We start from the raw sequence: 17,994 nt of genomic DNA, 5'->3' as shown, positions 1-17,994 counted from the left end.
CGGGGGGACCGCGGGGCTGCACGTGGCGGTAGGTCCGACGCCGGGGGGAGGTCTGCGGTGCCTGACCTCGGTGCGGCTGAGAGAAGGAGTGACGGCGGGAGCCCTGCGGCGACCGCCGGGTCACTCAGTACCGCTGTGCAGCCCCCGGATGTGGCAGTCTCCCGTGGGAACGGGAGGACTCGGCGGACGGAGGCCTGCAATAGCCCAGGAGGGCCAGAGGCGACGACGGCTGAGACCCGGAGCCGGGCGTCTGTTCGTCCGCGCCCAGAGGCCCCTTGCAGTCGGCAGGGGGGCGGGCGCAAGAGGTCGAGGCCCGGGGTGCCGGCGCGGGGGACAGGACGGTCTCCTGGGTTGTCACCCCGGGGCAAGAGATGGAGCGGGGATGACTCTGCCCACGCGACGGCCCTGTCTGGCGGCCGTGGTGGGGGGGGTGCTGCGGCGGCGCCCCCCGGATGTCGGATGGAAGATGAGGCCAGCGGCGAGGAGGGGGAAGAGGCTTTCGTTTCGGAGGAGTCGGATGGACGACAGACGGAGGACAGCGAGGCGGCGGTCTCGGAGGACGCCGAGCGGCGGTCGGGTGAGACGGCCGCGGAGGCGGCAGGGGCTGCGCTGGCGGGGGGCTTCGGGGGGGGGGGCGGCTGCGGCTACGGCAGCGCCCGCTGGCTTAGCTGTGTGGAGTCAATTGTTGGGGCTGTTGCAGGGGCTGGCGGCGGCTTCGGGAGCGGTGGGGGAGGGGGCTCAGGCGCCGGTGGCGGCGTGGGTGGGTGCAGCCGGTTTAGGGGCCTCGTCGGTGACGGGGGGTGACGGAGCGGGTGCGAGTAAAGGGGGGGGCGAAGGGGGGAGTGAGACGGGGGGGGAAAGGAGAAGGAAAAGGAGAAGGAAAAGGAGAAGGAGGATGAGGTGGTGCGCTTAGATGATAGGGCTAAAAGCGAAGTTTATGTTTGTTTTGAAGGCCCGCTGGGGGCCCATTTAAAGAAGGAGGTGCGGGAAAAAATTTGGAAAGGGGAATATGTAGAGATATTTTCTCTGCTTCCCCTGGGGAAATTTAATTTGGATAGGGTTAAGCCGAGTGACTCCAAAAAGGAGAAGGACGAGGAGGAAAAGCGCCGTTATAGGCTTATTCCTCGGACTTTTGCCAACTGGCTACAGGCATTTGCGATTTTGGCGAGCGTGGTCGGGGAGAAGGAGCCGGAGCATTGTTCGGCTTTGTTCGGCTACATGGATGCGATAGGGGAGGCTTATCGAGTTTATGGCGGGCTGGCGTGGCTGCGCTTCGACGAGCAATTTAGGCAGCGGAAGGCATTGCGGCCAGATATGCGTTGGGACCATAAGGATATTTCCTTATGGATGCGACTGATGTCGGCACCGGCTCAGCCCTTTCGGGGGGGCGCCGGGGGTTCGGGGGCCGGGTCCCCGGCAAGTTTCAAAAAAGGTTTGTGTTGGCAGTACAATGAAGGGCAGTGCAGGTTTGGGGCGGCGTGCCGTTTTAAGCATGAATGCTCCGGATGTGGGGGGGGACATAGCTTGTCCAAATGTTTTAAAAAAGGAAAAGGAAAGGCTGGTGATGGGGCTGGTAAGAGGGACGACGCCGGTGAAGGTAGAAGTGATGGTTCCGTTTTTAAATAGGTATCCGGACGAGGAGGCTGCGGCGTTGTTATGTTCTGGTTTTTCCGATGGTTTTCATATTCCGTCGGTTGTTAATGCGTCGGGCCCGCCGTATCGTAATTTGCGTTCCGCTCGGGATCACCCGGAAGTGGTGGATGAGAAGCTGGAAAAGGAGGTGGCTTTGGGCAGGATGGGCGGTCCTTATGTCGCCCCGCCGTGCGGGAATTTGGTGGTTTCACCGTTGGGGGTGGTACCAAAGAAGGAGCGGAATAAATTTCGGCTGATTCATCATTTGTCTTACCCGGAAGGGTTATCGGTGAATGATGGCATTGCACCGGAGTTGTCGGCGGTATATTATGTGTCGTTCGATAAGGCGTTGGACCTGGTTAGGGCGGCGGGGCGGGGTGCATTGATGGCAAAGGCGGATGTGGAAGCGGCGTTTCGGTTGTTACCGGTTCATCCAGATAGTCAGCATTTGTTGGGTTGCTGGTGGGATGGCAGTTATTATGTTGATCGTTGTTTGCCAATGGGCTGTTCCATTTCGTGTTCATACTTTGAGGCATTTAGTTCGTTTGTTGAGTGGGTGGTTCGGGACGTGTCCGGGCTTACGTCCATCATTCATTACTTGGACGATTTCCTGTGTGTCGGGCCGGCGGGTTCGATGGTTTGTGCGGGTTTGCTATTTGCGTTGCAAAAAGTTGCGGCCAGCTTCGGGATTCCTTTGGCGCCGGATAAGACGGAAGGCCCGGCGCCGGTGATGTGTTTTCTGGGAATTGAAATTGACACCATTGCTATGGAATGCAGGTTGCCGGCGGAGAAGGTCCGTGATTTGAGGACCGCAGTGACGGGGGTAAAAGCGGCGAAGAAGGTGCGGCTTAAGGCGGTGCAGTCCTTGCTTGGGAAATTGAATTTTGCTTGCAGAATTGTGCCAATGGGGAGAGTGTTTGCGAGGCGTTTGGCGACGGCGACGGCCGGGGTAAGGTTGCCGGCGCATTTTGTGCGGATCACAAAGGCGATCAGGGACGATTTGGAAGTATGGGATCAATTTTTGCAGCATTTCAACGGCCGGACGCTGGTGATGGAGAGGGTGGCGTCTAACGGGGCGTTGCAGCTGTTTACGGATGCGGCGGGGTCGGCCGGGTTTGGGGCTGTCTTCAGAGGTCATTGGTGTGTCGGGCAGTGGCCACAGGCGTGGCGGGAGAGCGGCTTGGTTAAAAATTTGGCTCTGTTAGAGCTATTCCCCATTGTAGTGGCAGTGGAGCTATGGGGGTCGCACTTTGCCGGAAGGAAAGTGTGTTTTCATTGTGATAACCAGGCGGTGGTGCACGCGATTAACAACTTGTCTGCTAAGTCGGAGCCGGTGGTGGTGTATTTGCGGCATTTAGTGTTGAGATGTCTGCAGTTGAATGTGCAGGTAGTGGCAAGGCACGTTCCGGGTGTTGACAACGAGGTGGCTGATGCTTTGTCTCGTTTTCAGTTCAGCAGGTTTCGGGCGCTGTTGCCGTGGGCGGACGAAGTTGGAGTGGAGTGTCCCGAGGATTTGTGGCATCTGGTGAGGCGGTGATCTCAGACTTGATTCGGAACTCGGTGACCGAGGTGACTTGGTGCCGGTATGCTAAGGTGTGGGCTGAATGGGAGGAGTTGTTGTGTCTGATGTTTGGTGGGGAGAGCGTGGATTACTTGGTGGCTTTGTTGTCATTGGTGAGTACGGATTTTTCAGCCGGGCGATCGGCATCGGCTGTGGCACATCGGGTGTCGGCAGTGGCATTTTGGTTAAAAATGAGAGGGGAGTGTGATGTTTCACAGGATTTTCGGGTTCGTCAGGCTTTGCGGGGTTTTCGCCGCGGCGTACGGGAGAGGGACAAGAGGCGTCCTGTATCGTTCGGTTTGTTGAGACGGATGGTGGGTGGCCTGAGCGGCATTTGTGAGTCTGTGTACGAGACGGTTCTGTTTACAACGGCTTTCGGTCTCGCTTTTTATGGGGCGTTCCGGATAGGCGAGCTGGTAAGCCCGTCCAGGGTGACGGGTGGTGGTTTGATGTTTGAGGACGTGCGAGTGAGCAGTAGTCAGGTGGAGTGCCGGATTCGCCGGTCAAAAAATGGATCAGCTGGGCCGTGGTAGATTGGTGGTGTTATATGCGGTTCCAGGAGAGGAATTGTGCCCTGTGCGTTTAGTCGAGAGATTTATGGCCGTGAGGGGAGGCTTACCTGGCCCGTTGTTGCGGCATTTGAATGGGTCGTTTTTGTCGAGGTTTCAGTTTGTGGCGGTGCTGCGGCTAAGTCTACGTAACGCGGGGGAGCGCCCGGAGGAATTCGGGTCGCATTCATTCCGAATTGGTGCAGCAACGGAGGCAGCTCGTTGGGGGCTTGGAGATGAGGTGGTAAAGCGTATTGGTAGATGGGAATCTTCTTGTTTTCGGCGGTATGTGAGACCGCAGTTGTTGTAGCATCATGGTACTTTGGTTATGTGCGGTAGGTTTGAGGAAAGGGGTGTTTCTAGATGTGTTGGTGGTTGTGCTGTTATTGGTTTTGATATTTTCGTTTTGTTTTATTTGTTATAGGGAAGTGCCTGATCTGGATCTTGGGGCACTCCTTCGTATTTTGGGGTGCCCGTCGGGCTGAGGTCCGCCTGAATGGTCGACAGCTGGGTTTGGATCGTGCGCAGGCGACTGTTCGATGGATCGGAGTTCGGGGCATGGAGTGGGGCAGGGTGGTCCCGGAATTTCGTTTCCATTGTAAAGTGGAGCGGCCCCCGAATGTGCTGGTATTACATGTGGGGGGTAATGATCTTGGTGCCAGGGCGTCGCGGGATTTGATCCGAGACATAAAGATTGACTTACTGCAGTTGTGGAAGCGGTATCCTGGTTTGCTGGTCGTATGGTCTGACATAGTGACCAGGTTGGCATGGAGAGGGGCTCGGTCGGTGGAGAAGGTTAATAAGGCCAGGGCCCAGGTGAATAGGGTAGTGGCTAGGTTTGTGACCAGGAATGGTGGGATTGTGGTACGGCACAGGGATTTGGAGCCGGCAGATTGGCGATTTCGGAGGGGTGATGGTGTGCACCTCAACGAGGTCGGTCTGGATTTATGGGCGTTGGGTCTGCAGGATGGTGTGGAGCGTGCTTTTGGTGTGTGGCGGGTCCAGGCCACGTAAGGTGTCACGTGGTCTGTCCTGTGGCGGTGGGGGTAGGTCTGGTCCAGAGGTTTGGAAGTGATTGGTGGCTGGACCGGGAGTCATTGTCTTGGTATGGTGGCTCTCGGTTTCCGGGATGTGGCAGGCACGGGGTTCTGCCAAAGTGTGGGGGTCAATCCGTGGGTGATTGGCACCTCGTCTCTGGGTCGGTGTGTTGCGGCCGGGGACAGGGGGAATAGTAGTTAGTGGACTGGGCCTACCCCGGGGGGTATTGTAAATGTTATTGTCTATTGTTACCGTTATGTGGTTGTTTTGGGTCGCCCGTTGGACGGCGTCCCTAAGGTGCTAGTCTGTAAAACAATAGGCAATAAAAGGCTGCTGTGGCCATTTTGAACCAAGTCGCATGCAGTCCGTGTGTTTATTCTTAGAGGATAAGGGGGTTTGGTTACACAGACATCACGACCGGAGAATCCTCCCTCAGCTGGTCAAGAAAGCCACGGACCCACTTGGGGGGGGAGGGGCGACATGACCAAGGGGGAGGTAGGGAGTGATGGGGTTAATAGGGACAGTGGTGTGTATGCCTAATATGGCATTGGGGGATGGTCTTAGCCGTGGAGGAAGAGGAGGAGCAGGGAAAGGGTTAGTCTGGGAGAGGAAAGAGTTACCTCCTCTTCTGTTTCCGGACGCCGAACGATCCCCGCCCACCCTCCCTTTGTGTTGTCATGTGGGGGATGTTTTTTGGGTAGTTGGGATACCCTTTGTCACAGCAGCGGTGGGGGTAGGTCTGGTCCAGAGGTTTGGAAGTGATTGGTGGCTGGACCGGGAGTCATTGTCTTGGTATGGTGGCTCTCGGTTTCCGGGATGTGGCAGGCACGGGGTTCTGCCAAAGTGTGGGGGTCAATCCGTGGGTGATTGGCACCTCGTCTCTGGGTCGGTGTGTTGCGGCCGGGGACAGGGGGAATAGTAGTTAGTGGACTGGGCCTACCCCGGGGGGTATTGTAAATGTTATTGTCTATTGTTACCGTTATGTGGTTGTTTTGGGTCGCCCGTTGGACGGCGTCCCTAAGGTGCTAGTCTGTAAAACAATAGGCAATAAAAGGCTGCTGTGGCCATTTTGAACCAAGTCGCATGCAGTCCGTGTGTTTATTCTTAGAGGATAAGGGGGTTTGGTTACACAGACATCACGACCGGAGAATCCTCCCTCAGCTGGTCATGACAGAGAAAGCAGAGTACAGCTCTGGGCTATTTCTGGCAGTCCCACTGACAATGAATCGAGCAGAGGTTGAGTATGTGCACCCCCGCTCCATTAAATAGGAGGCTACAGAGTCCTGTTCCCTTGGCTCCAGAGCCCATATTTTGGGATGGCTGGGGGTCCCAGCAGTCAGACCACTAGTGTTAAGCACATTATCCCCTATCCTATAGGGAATACTTGTTACTTTGGGGATAACTATTTAATTCATAAGGATCCAATTGTCTCCATGTCAGATACATTTCCTGTAATCAGTTTCACAAAATGTCCAACAAGTTTCCAAATAGTATCAACTATGATTCAAATGCTACTACTCTAAGCAGTTCACTAAATATTGTGCAAGAATGTATTGCTGCGCCCAACCTGATAAGCAGGTCTGCTAGAAAATCTATGCAGTAAAGTATTTGGCGTCATGAAAATAAACCCTTTTTATGCTACACGACGTTGAAGAAAAGACCGTGGAGGTAAAGCATATGACTGGCCAAAACGCAAAAGAAGAGGTGTGAAATCTCCTGACTCCTGTTACAAAGCTGTCACATTATCAGCATATGGGGTATTACTGGATAGAGGATACATGGGATAAAGGGCAATGTAGGATAGAAGAGTGACGGCTTGTACAGTCAGTGATGATACTGTGCACATGGCATGGAAGTGAAGAAACATCAGTAGTGTAACATTACTAGCAGGTCTGCAATGCTAAACCAAAGATTGGACCTTCTGCGCCTACAGTACTACATGTAATGGATACCCAGCAATAGTATGTCCCACATAGAAGTCAATCATCAACAACTGAATCTAAAAATTGTATGCACCGAATTAGTTCATTTCCAAAAAGAAAACATCTGAAAGGTTCTCTCATATTTATAATATATATATATATATATATATATATATATATATACACATATATATATATATATGTACACATACACACACACACACACACACACACACACACACACACACATATATATGTACACACACACACACACACTGCAAAAACTAAGATTGTATCACTATAAAAACCCATGTGACAAGCAGGTCATACTGTAGGACAGATATCATCTTATGGCCAGCATGCCTTTGTAACCAGAAATCCTACCTTACACTGAATCAAAAATTATCTTCCCTTCTGCTATTAGGTATATAATCCGGCAGATTCTTCAATCCCATCATCTCGGCTAGTGACACTGCATGCCTTCTCCTGCCCTCTCATCTCAGAGTTTGGATGTTTTTGAAAGACGCGTTCCCATGCTTTCATTAATGAAAGGTAACACCTACTAAAAATGGGACATTGCCTTAGGCTTCCACAAGCACCCTACGCAGGTCCAGCCCATGCCACCTCTCTGGCTAGACAAGCCCAGCAAGGAGAGAATGCGCCTGGCCTTTGCCTTGGAAAGAAACAAGACAAAACATAGGTGCTTGGGTAAAAGCAGAGATTTCCTGATTAACAAGCTCTTCAAGAAAAGAATAAAAGTAGCTTCCAATTCTGATTCCAATTATATTTTACTAATATAAATATGGAAATAGAGGTGTAACTTCAGAGCAAAAGATGTATGCGTAATCCCTTAAAGACGACATGTCATCTAAAAAGTCTTTTTTAGTAAGGGCTTGCACTCCCCATAATATAATCCTGGAAAATCTTTCCTTAGAACTCTGCATTGTTCTCTTCCTCTTTTACTCATCCTAAAAATACATGAATACATTGACAACTGGGTGCTCCCTTTCCCTTTGTCAAAGAGGCGTATCCATACACAATCTGGAATTGGCAGTGCTGATTGGAGAGTATTAGGCTGCAAAGAGACAAGTAACAGTAATGTAAAATCGCGGGTAAACCGTCTCCATCCCGCATCCCATTTTAACATGCGGTTCTCTGCCGAACATTCCGCTTTACCTGCAGAAAATATCTGCAACTCATCTGCAGCGTGGGAACATAGCCTAAGTTGTCAATATATTCATAAATGTCTATTCTATTCATAAAGCTCCATCGTTGAGATTTCAAGAGGTATTTATACAATTTTCTAGCACAGACACGTAAGGGAAGCCGACAGATCCCCTTAAACATCTTATGGACGTTACCACTACGGTACAGCCATTGAGCAAATAATGCCTTTGGACATTTCATTGTATGAATATGTATGGGAGCGCTAAAGAACAAAAATCAACACTCAAATATGACACTTTGTATAAAAACAAGACCCCAACAAGGAGTTGACAACATATAATACTACTGAGAAGGAAATGGGATTCTTGAGCAACTGCAATGTTTAAAAAAAAATAACACCAACCATAAGCGCTTACCTGCAATAACCAAACTGTGTCGGCAAGTGTTACAGTGAGCAATTTCACCTACAAATATTTCAGTCAATAATGACCTATACAAGGAAACGTAGACCCATTGATGATTGGCGTATTCTCCTAAATGAGAACTGACTTCCGCTAAGTAGAAAGTGAACCTCAGTGACCTGCACAGAAGTTCTCGCAAACCAGACCTTGAGAGAGCAAAATTAGAAACAGGAGAGCCATATCACACAGGTACATAAGTTACCAAAGATAAACTTAGGCAGGAAGGATGTTGATAATGATGTCTATCTAGCTTATGTAAATTATTTACTACTAATTGCTAACATATTGCACAGAACCGCCTGATGAGAAGTCAACATCAGTTAAACATGGTTAAAAGAAAACTGTCGTTATCAGACTAAGGTTAAATTTAAAAAAAGCCTCTTCAGTGAGAAATGCCAACTTTGACAACATACTTAAAAAGTTGGGCTTTAAAAAGATGAATCCACCTGAAGGCGAGTATAAGATAGTGCAGGGGGCTTCATTTTAAAACACCACTCCAGCAGTGCAATAAAAAGGATGCCGGTGGGGTGCTTTAAAAGGTGACAATTAGGGATGATCGAATACCTCAAATATTCGGCTTCGCGAATATCCGACGAATAGGTCGCCGCTATGTGAATATTCGATGCACAATGTAAGTCTATAGGAAGCCCGAATAGTTCTGAATAGTTGTTATTCGGGTTTCCCATAGACTTACATTGCGCATCGAATATTCGCGAATAGTCGAATAGCGGCGACCTATTCGGCAAATATTTGCGAAGCCGAATATTTGAGGTATTTGAACATCCCTAGTGACAATCCCTTTAGACTATAACTCAAACCCAGATAGGTAGTGAAAACCAATCTACACGCTGTCCATCCTCACTGACCTAACATCACTGATTAAGTTGTACATGTCCTATGTTATGGATACAAGACGGACATCAACTTTTAAGAATGGAAACTCCGGTATCAGGATGGTAAAGGGGGCTTTACATGATAGCGATATCGGTACCGATATCGCTAGCGTGCGTGCCCGCCCCATCATTTGTGCGACACGGGCATATCGCTGCCCGTCGCGCACAAAATCGCGCTCCCCCGTCACACGGCTTACCTGCCCTGAGATGTCGCTCTGGCCGGCGATCCGCCTCCTAAGGGGGCTGGTCATGCGGCGTCACAGCGACATCACACGGCAGGAGTCCAATAGAAGCGGAGGGGCGGAGATGAGCGTAACGTAACATCCCGCCCACCTCCTTTCTTCCTCATTGCCGGTGGAGGCAGGTAAGGAGATGTTCCTCGCTCCTGCGGTGTCACACACAGCAATGTGTGCTGCCACAGGAAGGAGAAACAACATCGCTAATGAGAGGTGAACGATTTTTGTTTTAGGACGACCTCTCCGCGGCAAACGATTTTGGCCACTTTTGCGATCGTTAGCCCCCTTAAGTCACAGTGAAGAGGGAACTAGCCTATTCTCATTAGCACACAGAAGTACAAGAACCAATAGGATGAAACTAAAAGGAATAAAAAAAATATTAGACAAAAACTTTGACAGTGAGGGCAGTCAGAGAGTGGAACAGGTGACCACGGGAGGTGGTGAGCTCTCTCCATCATTGGAAATCACGCAGAAACTGGATAAACATATAGCTGGCATGTTTTAGGAAAGCCTGCACTTGCAGGGGGTTGAACCAGATGGCCCTTGAGGTCCCTTCCAAATCTACCATTCTATTATACTATGCATAGGGAAGCATATACAGTATATCACAAAAGTGAGTACATCCCTGGCTTTTTGTAAATATTTTATGATCTTTATGAAGATATGACACTTTGGTGCCATGTAAAGTAGTCAGTGCATAGCTTGTATAACAGTGTAAGTTTGATATGTCCTCTAAACTGAGGTAAAGGTGCTGGACTGGCCATGTTGGTCTCCAGAACGTAACCCTATTGAGCATTTGTGGGGCCTCCTCAAAAACAGAAGGTGGTAAATCACAAGTTCTCTAACTAGCTCCGTGATATCATTATAGAGGATGGAAGAGGACCCAATGTTTCCTGTGAAACTCTAGTGATCTGCATCCGCAAGGGAGTTAAGGCCGTGGTTGAACAATAAAGGAGGCCACACAAAATATTGATACTTTAGGCACAATTTAGCCATTTTCACTTAGAGATGTACTGACTTTGATTTTGGTATTAATGACTGTGTTGAGTTATTTAGAGGGCACCAAATTTACACTGTTATACAAGCTGTACTCTTGTACTCCTGTACTCACATTTTTATAAATAATTTATGAAGGGTGTACTCACTTTTATAATATATTTTACTAGTAGAGAAGAAAAAAAAGAGAGAGAGATATACCAAAAGTGGTAGGGAAATGGCTATTGTTCACCCAGCAACCTCAATATCTCTTTGCTTCTGAATTCTCCTGTTTTGGAAATGATCAATAGATTGTCTGATATCTGCAATTACCCCCCAACATGTACATTATTCTATTATGTACAACTAAACAATTTATCAGTAGTCTCTCATTGAGACCATCATTTTTCCCTTCTTTCTCATTGTCAATTTCTTTACAGAATGACTTTATCCATTGACCTTGTAAAGTCCTGTTCTTTATTACATGTTAATCTGATTCACAAATACATCCCTTATAATGGATTAGGCATGTCTATCTGTGACCATTACATCAACAACCAGAAATAAGGGGAAACATTGGAATGTACAAAGTTGGAAACCTTCTCATTGTCAACTTCTTATCTGGTTACCAGTTCCTCTATGAATGTTACTCAAAGTGATACTGGGATGGACACTCAATTCCAGTAAAACAATGTGGGTGAAAACTGACATTTAGGTGTTTTCTGTATATACTTTCTTTTCTTAACTAGTATTTGTATGTGACATGTGTGCCAAGTCAGGCAAGTTCTAGTAAGTCTTAAAGATGACCAGAGATGAGGAAAGCTTAATAGTAAGGTCTCCGGTTTGTACGGAGACCTAGTGTACGATGCTCAAACCCGGACATGGACTTCTCATGGAAATTCATATGAGAGTTTGGATCCGGATTAAAGTTTGTTGGGAAAAAAAAAAAAGTGACATGGGATTACTTCTATGTTTGATAACCAGCCAAGGTAAAGCAGACAGCTGGGGGCTGCAGCTAGTTATCAATGGGGGTCAGATAAACGGCTCTCCATTACTATTCTATGGGCTTGATACCAGCTGTCTATTCACAGCTGACATCAACCCCAAAAATGTTACCCCAACTGCCACCACACCAGGGCATTCTGGAAGAGCCGGGCAAAGCGCCAGAATTGGCACATCTAATGAATCCTCCACTTTTGGGGTGGCTGCGGGCTGGTATTTTTAGGCTTGGAAGGGCCAAATAATAATAGGCCTTCCCACCCTGATAATACCAGCCAGTAGCTGTCTGCTTTACCTTGACTGGTGATCAAAAATAGGGGAGCCCTCATGCAGTTCATTTTATTATTTGTTCCCGGTCCACATTTGTTTGCAGGCAAATGGCCTGCTCTTACCCCCCCATTTGCCTTCTTTTATAGCCCCTTAGCTCTTACTATTACCATTTTACAGCATTAAAAGTTCAAGTCCCCATTGACTTTATCAAGTTCAGGGTCAAGTCTGGGTACCGAACCAAACTTTTAACGAAAGTTCAGCTGAACCTGTCGGACCCAAGACTGATCTGCATCATTACCCTGTGAGCACTTCCCCCTTGTTAAAGACCATAAAAAGCCCAAATCCCTAGAATACACAGGGAATACTCAGGAGAGCAGCAGGAATAAAATGAGATCAAACACTGGTCACGTTTCACCCGTTGACAGGGCCTCTTTAAAAGGTCTACTACTACCAAATAGCATTATCAGTGCCAGTGGTAATATCATTATCGCTGAACAAATATCTAACTTTGCAGAATTAATAGAAACTATTAAACAGAAAAAAAGTACAACAATAATCATTCATAATATGTTGTTTTGTAAAATAATCATGGCACATAAATATACAAATTAGAGAAAAGTTCCACATAGTAAAATTTATAATGAAAGGATCTAATCAGCATGGTCATGTATTAGTAGAGCTGCCCAGATACATCCCTGTCCAATAATTAGGTCCAACCATTTCATTTTTACCCATCTAACACACTCATATGGTCTAGGGCTGAATACTTTCATGGGGTTTTAATGGAAATTCCTGTTTATTACCTTACGCCAAAACCAAGGCAAGAGGAATCTGGAAGGAGTCCATGTGAGCTCAGATTGAACATACAATCTCTATATTAGTGTGTGCCAGGCGGTTTTTATGCCCAGCACCGTAGGGCTTTCTGGCAGCTCTGGTAACCAAAAAAACAAACAAACAACTTTTTGAATTAGTTGACAGAACCTCCATTTTCTGGAGCATGTGATGTCACAAGCCAGGTCTGGAGCTTTTATTCTGCATTATATTTACTTTGCCTTCAACTGGTGAAAGATACGAGCAGAGATAGACAACTTCACTGTCTTTTTAAGGCTTCGCTCACATCTGAGACTCTGGTGAGTCTCGGCCGATACACATGGCCATACACAGCATGCTGCAATTTGTTTTTCTTCAGCCTGATAACAGTTGAGTAAAACCTCACAGATCAACCCTGCCTCATTCAGTAACACTGACAGTGCAATCCGATTTTTCAATTTTTTTAATTGCATTGCCCTCGACGTATTTATACGCAAGTGGAAGCGAAGCCCTATACTACGTCTGGCTTGTGAGGTTATGTAATACTGTTCCTGTCACAATGACCATTGGGACATTTCTGTTCTCTAGAACACTGTGAATGAGACTGTAGAAATGTCATTTTGTTTCTACTGTAAAATGCTGCTTTTTTTACCTACACAAAAAAAAACAAAAAAAAACAAACAGAAGAAATGCAGCAAAAACACTAGGCCTGAGGCTGGAGTCACACTGGCATATCGCTTCTGATGCAAGAGCATTGGATGCAATATACTAATGACCCTCGGCTCCCGCTCTACTGCGAGGGTGAGCCAAGTGTCATGCGACTGTGGTCTGTTCCTGAGATCAGATTACAGCTCCGGAAGAGAGGGTGGGATTAATCTCCCCATCTCCTCCATTGTCAGCCTGTGCATATATCGCACTGCATTTAGATGACATCCGAGTGCAGTCCGATGTTTCTCTCGCACATATAGACTTGTATAGGTGCGAGTGATACAGCTTTCGCAGACAAATCGCACCATGCTGCAATTTTTTTACTCAGTCCAATGACAGGTGAGGACAAAACTTGCAGGTATGAGCTGCAGCATTGTATTACATGGGGCCAAGTGTAATGCGAGATTTTCTTGCACTGCACTCATGCGAGTCATACGCAAGTGTGACTCTATCCTAAAAAAAAAAAAAAAGGTAATCGGGCCTAAGAATCCTTGTAAGATGAGGATATGTCATGTGCAATGGTAAGCATGCTGCTATGTTAGCTAATTTAACAATGTGACCAGTGTGAGAACGAACCAACCTTCCTCTTGCCCATACACAAAGATGTAGATTGAAGCTACCCAACCCAACCATCATTGTAAGTTAACGAGGAGAGGAGTACACGGCTGATTTTCTTGAATGTCTTTAGACTCCACTATAACAATGTCCATATCCAGGTCTTTCCCTTTTATTTAAAAAAATCATAGGATAAGCTCTACCTGTCATGCACTCCACACACCCATCATCATCATTACTGCTAGGCTTCAAGACTTTCATACACTTCAGTTCCCACGGAAATCTCCGAAGAGGTGGAGACAACACCAGGTTAATTTAAGCTTTTGAGTCATTTTCCACAGCAAGGATATTTTTGGTAATTACATACTCCAGGACTGGTGTATATGATATATACTGTATACTGACAAACCTGTCTGGGTGATATCACAATTAGACGAAGACAGACAACAACAACAAGAGATTGTCCTCAAGAGACAATTTATCTATACCTCGAAACTGAAATTATACAAGTTGATTGGGACCATCCTTTGTAGTGAAGGGTTATAGGATTTTTCCTCTATTGTTTTCCCCACGTTTGTTCCATTAGGAGACCAAGCTCCATAGGTTTCTCATTCTCCGTTCTGAAGGGCTTTAGCCAACCTAAGCTGATGACGTCTTCTTTCTGGGCTCCCTACCCGTCATAACTACTAAACTATAAAAGGCTTCCGTTCTAGAGAGCAATCCTGTGATATAATTCTAACTTATAATTTTATGAAACTTATTACTTGTGCTTATGTTCTACATTATGTGTTTTATTAATATGCGGTCACTGACATGACCTTCATTTGTGTGCAGGTCGATACTGTGAGAACGTCACTGGATATGCTGGAATCACACGACTAACAAGAAAAATCAATGATTACACTCAATAATGATCACCAAGTTCTAAAAATAAATAGAACTAAGAAAAAAGTATTTTCACATTTATACCTTGTAATAGAGCAATAAATCTTGTAAGGATGATTATTGATGTAATATGTATTTATACTTTATGCAAATCCTCAAAAAGGAAAATGTCAGATAGACATTAAGTCCATAACATATAGACCAATGACCTTAAAGCTGGTCGGCTTGGTTAATAAATCTTTGGCATTATAATTCTTTTTATCAGATTGCAAGAATAACAAAATAAAATAAAAAACAACAACCTTGAAGGGTAGTACCCCCTGGGTTAATAATTGTCTAAACCAGGGCACCTCAACCTTTCTTATTTTGAGAGCCTCATTTAACTTAGAGATGGCCTCGAGTCACAGCCCCATCCCAGAGTAACAACCATAGACCACCATTACCAGTACAACAGCCAAAGCTTCATCATAGAGGCCTTGTGTGCCCTCCATATACGTTGCATGATTATATCTAGGGGTTCCTACTTGAATCTCATTCAATATTCTTAGAATCAGTCTCTCACCAGACTTTTGCATAAGATTCAAGCTCCCTTATAACAGTTATCATTCTTTGTCCAGCTTACAATATTTATTTCTCTACCCCTCCCCCCACATGTATATGTATATCCAGGTCTGCTCTTCTGTGTAGGGCTACTCCTAAGGCTGGAGCCACACGAGTATTAATACGATTGCATTGCATGACACTCAGCTCCCGCTCTGCTGGAGTGTAAGCCGAGTGTCATGCAACTGTGATGCGATCCTGCGATCGCAGCACAACTGTAGAGGAGAGGGCGGGTGCTGCGGAGGAGAGGGCGTGACTAATCACCCTATCTTCTCCATTATCAGCTGATGCATATATCTCACTGCAGTCCACTGTAATGCGAGTGCAGCGCCATGTTTCACTCGCACCCATAGACTTGTATGGGTGCGAGAGAAAACAAATTGGATTCCACCTACAGTATGCTGTGATTGTTTTCTTAATCTGATTAGGGATGAGAAAAAAAACCAAAAAACTTTGAGTAATATTCGTCTGAGTGGAATCGCATTCCACTCACTCCGTTTTTTTCACAGTGTGTCCTTAGCCTATAAGTCATCATCTGGAGAGCTTTTCTTTATAGCTGGTTTGCTAGACATGGCACTAGTGCACCATTCTGGCAGACAGTTGTGAGCCACAATTGTTGGGCTCGCGAGTCACACTACTTGGGTTTGCGAGCCATACTTCGACTCGGGAGCTACATGGGTCTCGCAAGCCCAAGGCTGGAAAACCCCAGTCTAGACCAATAAAATAATGTGAAATTCAAGACCCTATGCAAATGCAGTAACAGCCCCCCCCCCCTCAAACAATCACATTTCATTTTTTTTTCCTCTTAGGCACCAAAGCTTGGCTACAAATAAAACCTTTGCACTAGCTATACCCCTGTCCTGAAAATGTTAGAACCCCCATAAACTGTCCAAAAAGTGTTCAGCAAATTGTACTTTTATTAACTTACAACAAAAAGAAAACAAACTTTATGAAGTAGTTTTAAGATGATTCTAGATTATTTTTACATAATACAGTCCTTTAAGATTATGAATATGCCTATTCTTTCAAATAAGAGTCACTGACAGTGATAATATCTTTATATCATTTTATTAATTACACAGAAAAATTTGAGATTGCTTTTCACTGATTTTCCCCAACAGTCTCTTGTTGAACGGGTTAAGTGTCTTGGCTTGTATACCAGCACTGTAAGTGGACAGACCTGCTTGGCAGCATAGAGACATATGGCAAAGGAAAAGCATGTATGGGAATGATGAAAAAACTCCATTCAGCTAGGCATATATGCATTCTGTAGCTTTTAGAAGTCGTTGCTTAAGGATCACGACTGCTTTGTTTAAATACACAAGATCAGTTTCCTTCTTAATGCACTTGGCAGCTCTTCGGCAAAACCTATCAGAGGCGCAGTTGGCAAACGGTCCCTGTTGCCAATAGGAGATTTTGTGGCTTTCTTCGGGAAGTAATGTTGTCTGCTTATTACAGCACAGCTCTTTAAAATCACATCGTTGTGGGCGTAAGTCCCTAAGTCCTGCCAGCGCTCCATGTGGCTGAGGACAAGTCACTTTGGGGATGAATATCAAGTTATTTGTTTCAATGCAACTTGACATGTATTTGATATCCCCTACTCAGCTCTGTGCGTCAAGTATAATGAATGTTTCCACGGCAAGTTATGTCAGTGCCAGCTACAGATCAGGACTGTCAGGTCTGAAAACTGGGTGAAAGAAAGCAATATTGTCACAAACCACCGGGGGGGTCACTCAGAAATCCCCCGCGCTGGCTACCAGTACGTCACAATCGGGGGGTAACAAGTGGGGGGTCACCCCTCCTTTATACCTCCCGACCGACAGACAGAGCACGTGACGCGCTCTCTAGCGCCCCTCTTATAGTCAGGCCAATTATGGAATTGCCCGACAATAAGCAAGGAGGCCGCTATACTACTTATGCCGATTATTGAAGGGTCCCCGGTGAGAGTAGGGTATATATTCCCCCGACCTCCGCGGGCGGAATATATAATATCTTCCCGAATCTCACTGGCCTCCCCACAATAATCCTTGGCACAACTCGCTGCCACCAACCGCTTCACGGTAACTATTAGCCGAACACACAGACGTGGGATTCAAGATCGAGATAACAGAACAGCCCAAGATTAATTATATAATTTAATCAGCCTAAAGCACACTAGAAACTACAATATATACAATAGGGAATCTACAGAATATACATATGTCAGAGTACAGTTACAATCAAAGCATGGGTTACAAACAGGCATACACAGTTCCAGCAGTTACCTTGTTGCGTCTGGCCACAGGGGGGCGCTGTAGACCAGGTTTCCAGGAACTCCCACAGATGTTTCCTGCACGTGCCCCCAGCGAGAAGAACCTTGGAAAATGGCCGAAGCAGGGTTATCAACCTGGGCAAATCCAGGTCTCCTCCTACCTTAGTGACCTCACGGGGAAGCACTGCCACTCCCCCTGCATGGATCAGAATTATCCAGAAAAGGGGATTTTGGCCATAACTGTGCCTGGGAGCGTCGTAGACGGACGCCAATGCTCTCATTGTGACAGTTATGAATTTAGCTGCAGAACGAGGGGACTCATGACCTGTCTACGAGTTCCCATATGGCTGATATCACGTTTGGTGTGTTTCCCAATGTCCTACTTCCATAAAAAGGGTGTGCCAGCATCGTCCACATGCGGAGACACCATTGTTATGGTTGCCATATTTATCGGAGATATGGCTTGCGAGATATGAACCATTT

General features: G+C 46.7%; 1 protein-coding gene across 7 annotated transcripts in view; it reads right to left on the bottom strand.

Annotated features, from left to right (window-relative positions):
* Positions 1-17,994, bottom strand: part of HDAC7 (histone deacetylase 7) — a 533,886-nt gene that overhangs the window by 123,353 nt on the left and 392,539 nt on the right. The window contains exon 1 of one of the 7 annotated variants that reach the window (XM_075337157.1): positions 7,086-7,221. The exons of 5 other annotated variants lie outside the window; for them this stretch is intronic. The gene's annotated coding sequence lies outside the window, so the exon portion shown is untranslated. Of the gene's footprint in view, positions 1-7,085; positions 7,222-17,994 lie in introns of those variants that run through there. One more of the 7 variants, XM_075337161.1, reaches the window with a different exon arrangement.

Source organism: Anomaloglossus baeobatrachus, chromosome 2 (genome assembly GCF_048569485.1).
Source record: "Anomaloglossus baeobatrachus isolate aAnoBae1 chromosome 2, aAnoBae1.hap1, whole genome shotgun sequence".
NCBI classification, from domain to species: Eukaryota; Metazoa; Chordata; class Amphibia; order Anura; family Aromobatidae; genus Anomaloglossus; species Anomaloglossus baeobatrachus.
Note: the sequence above shows the minus strand (reverse complement) of the source record. Positions and strands in the feature narration are given on the sequence as shown.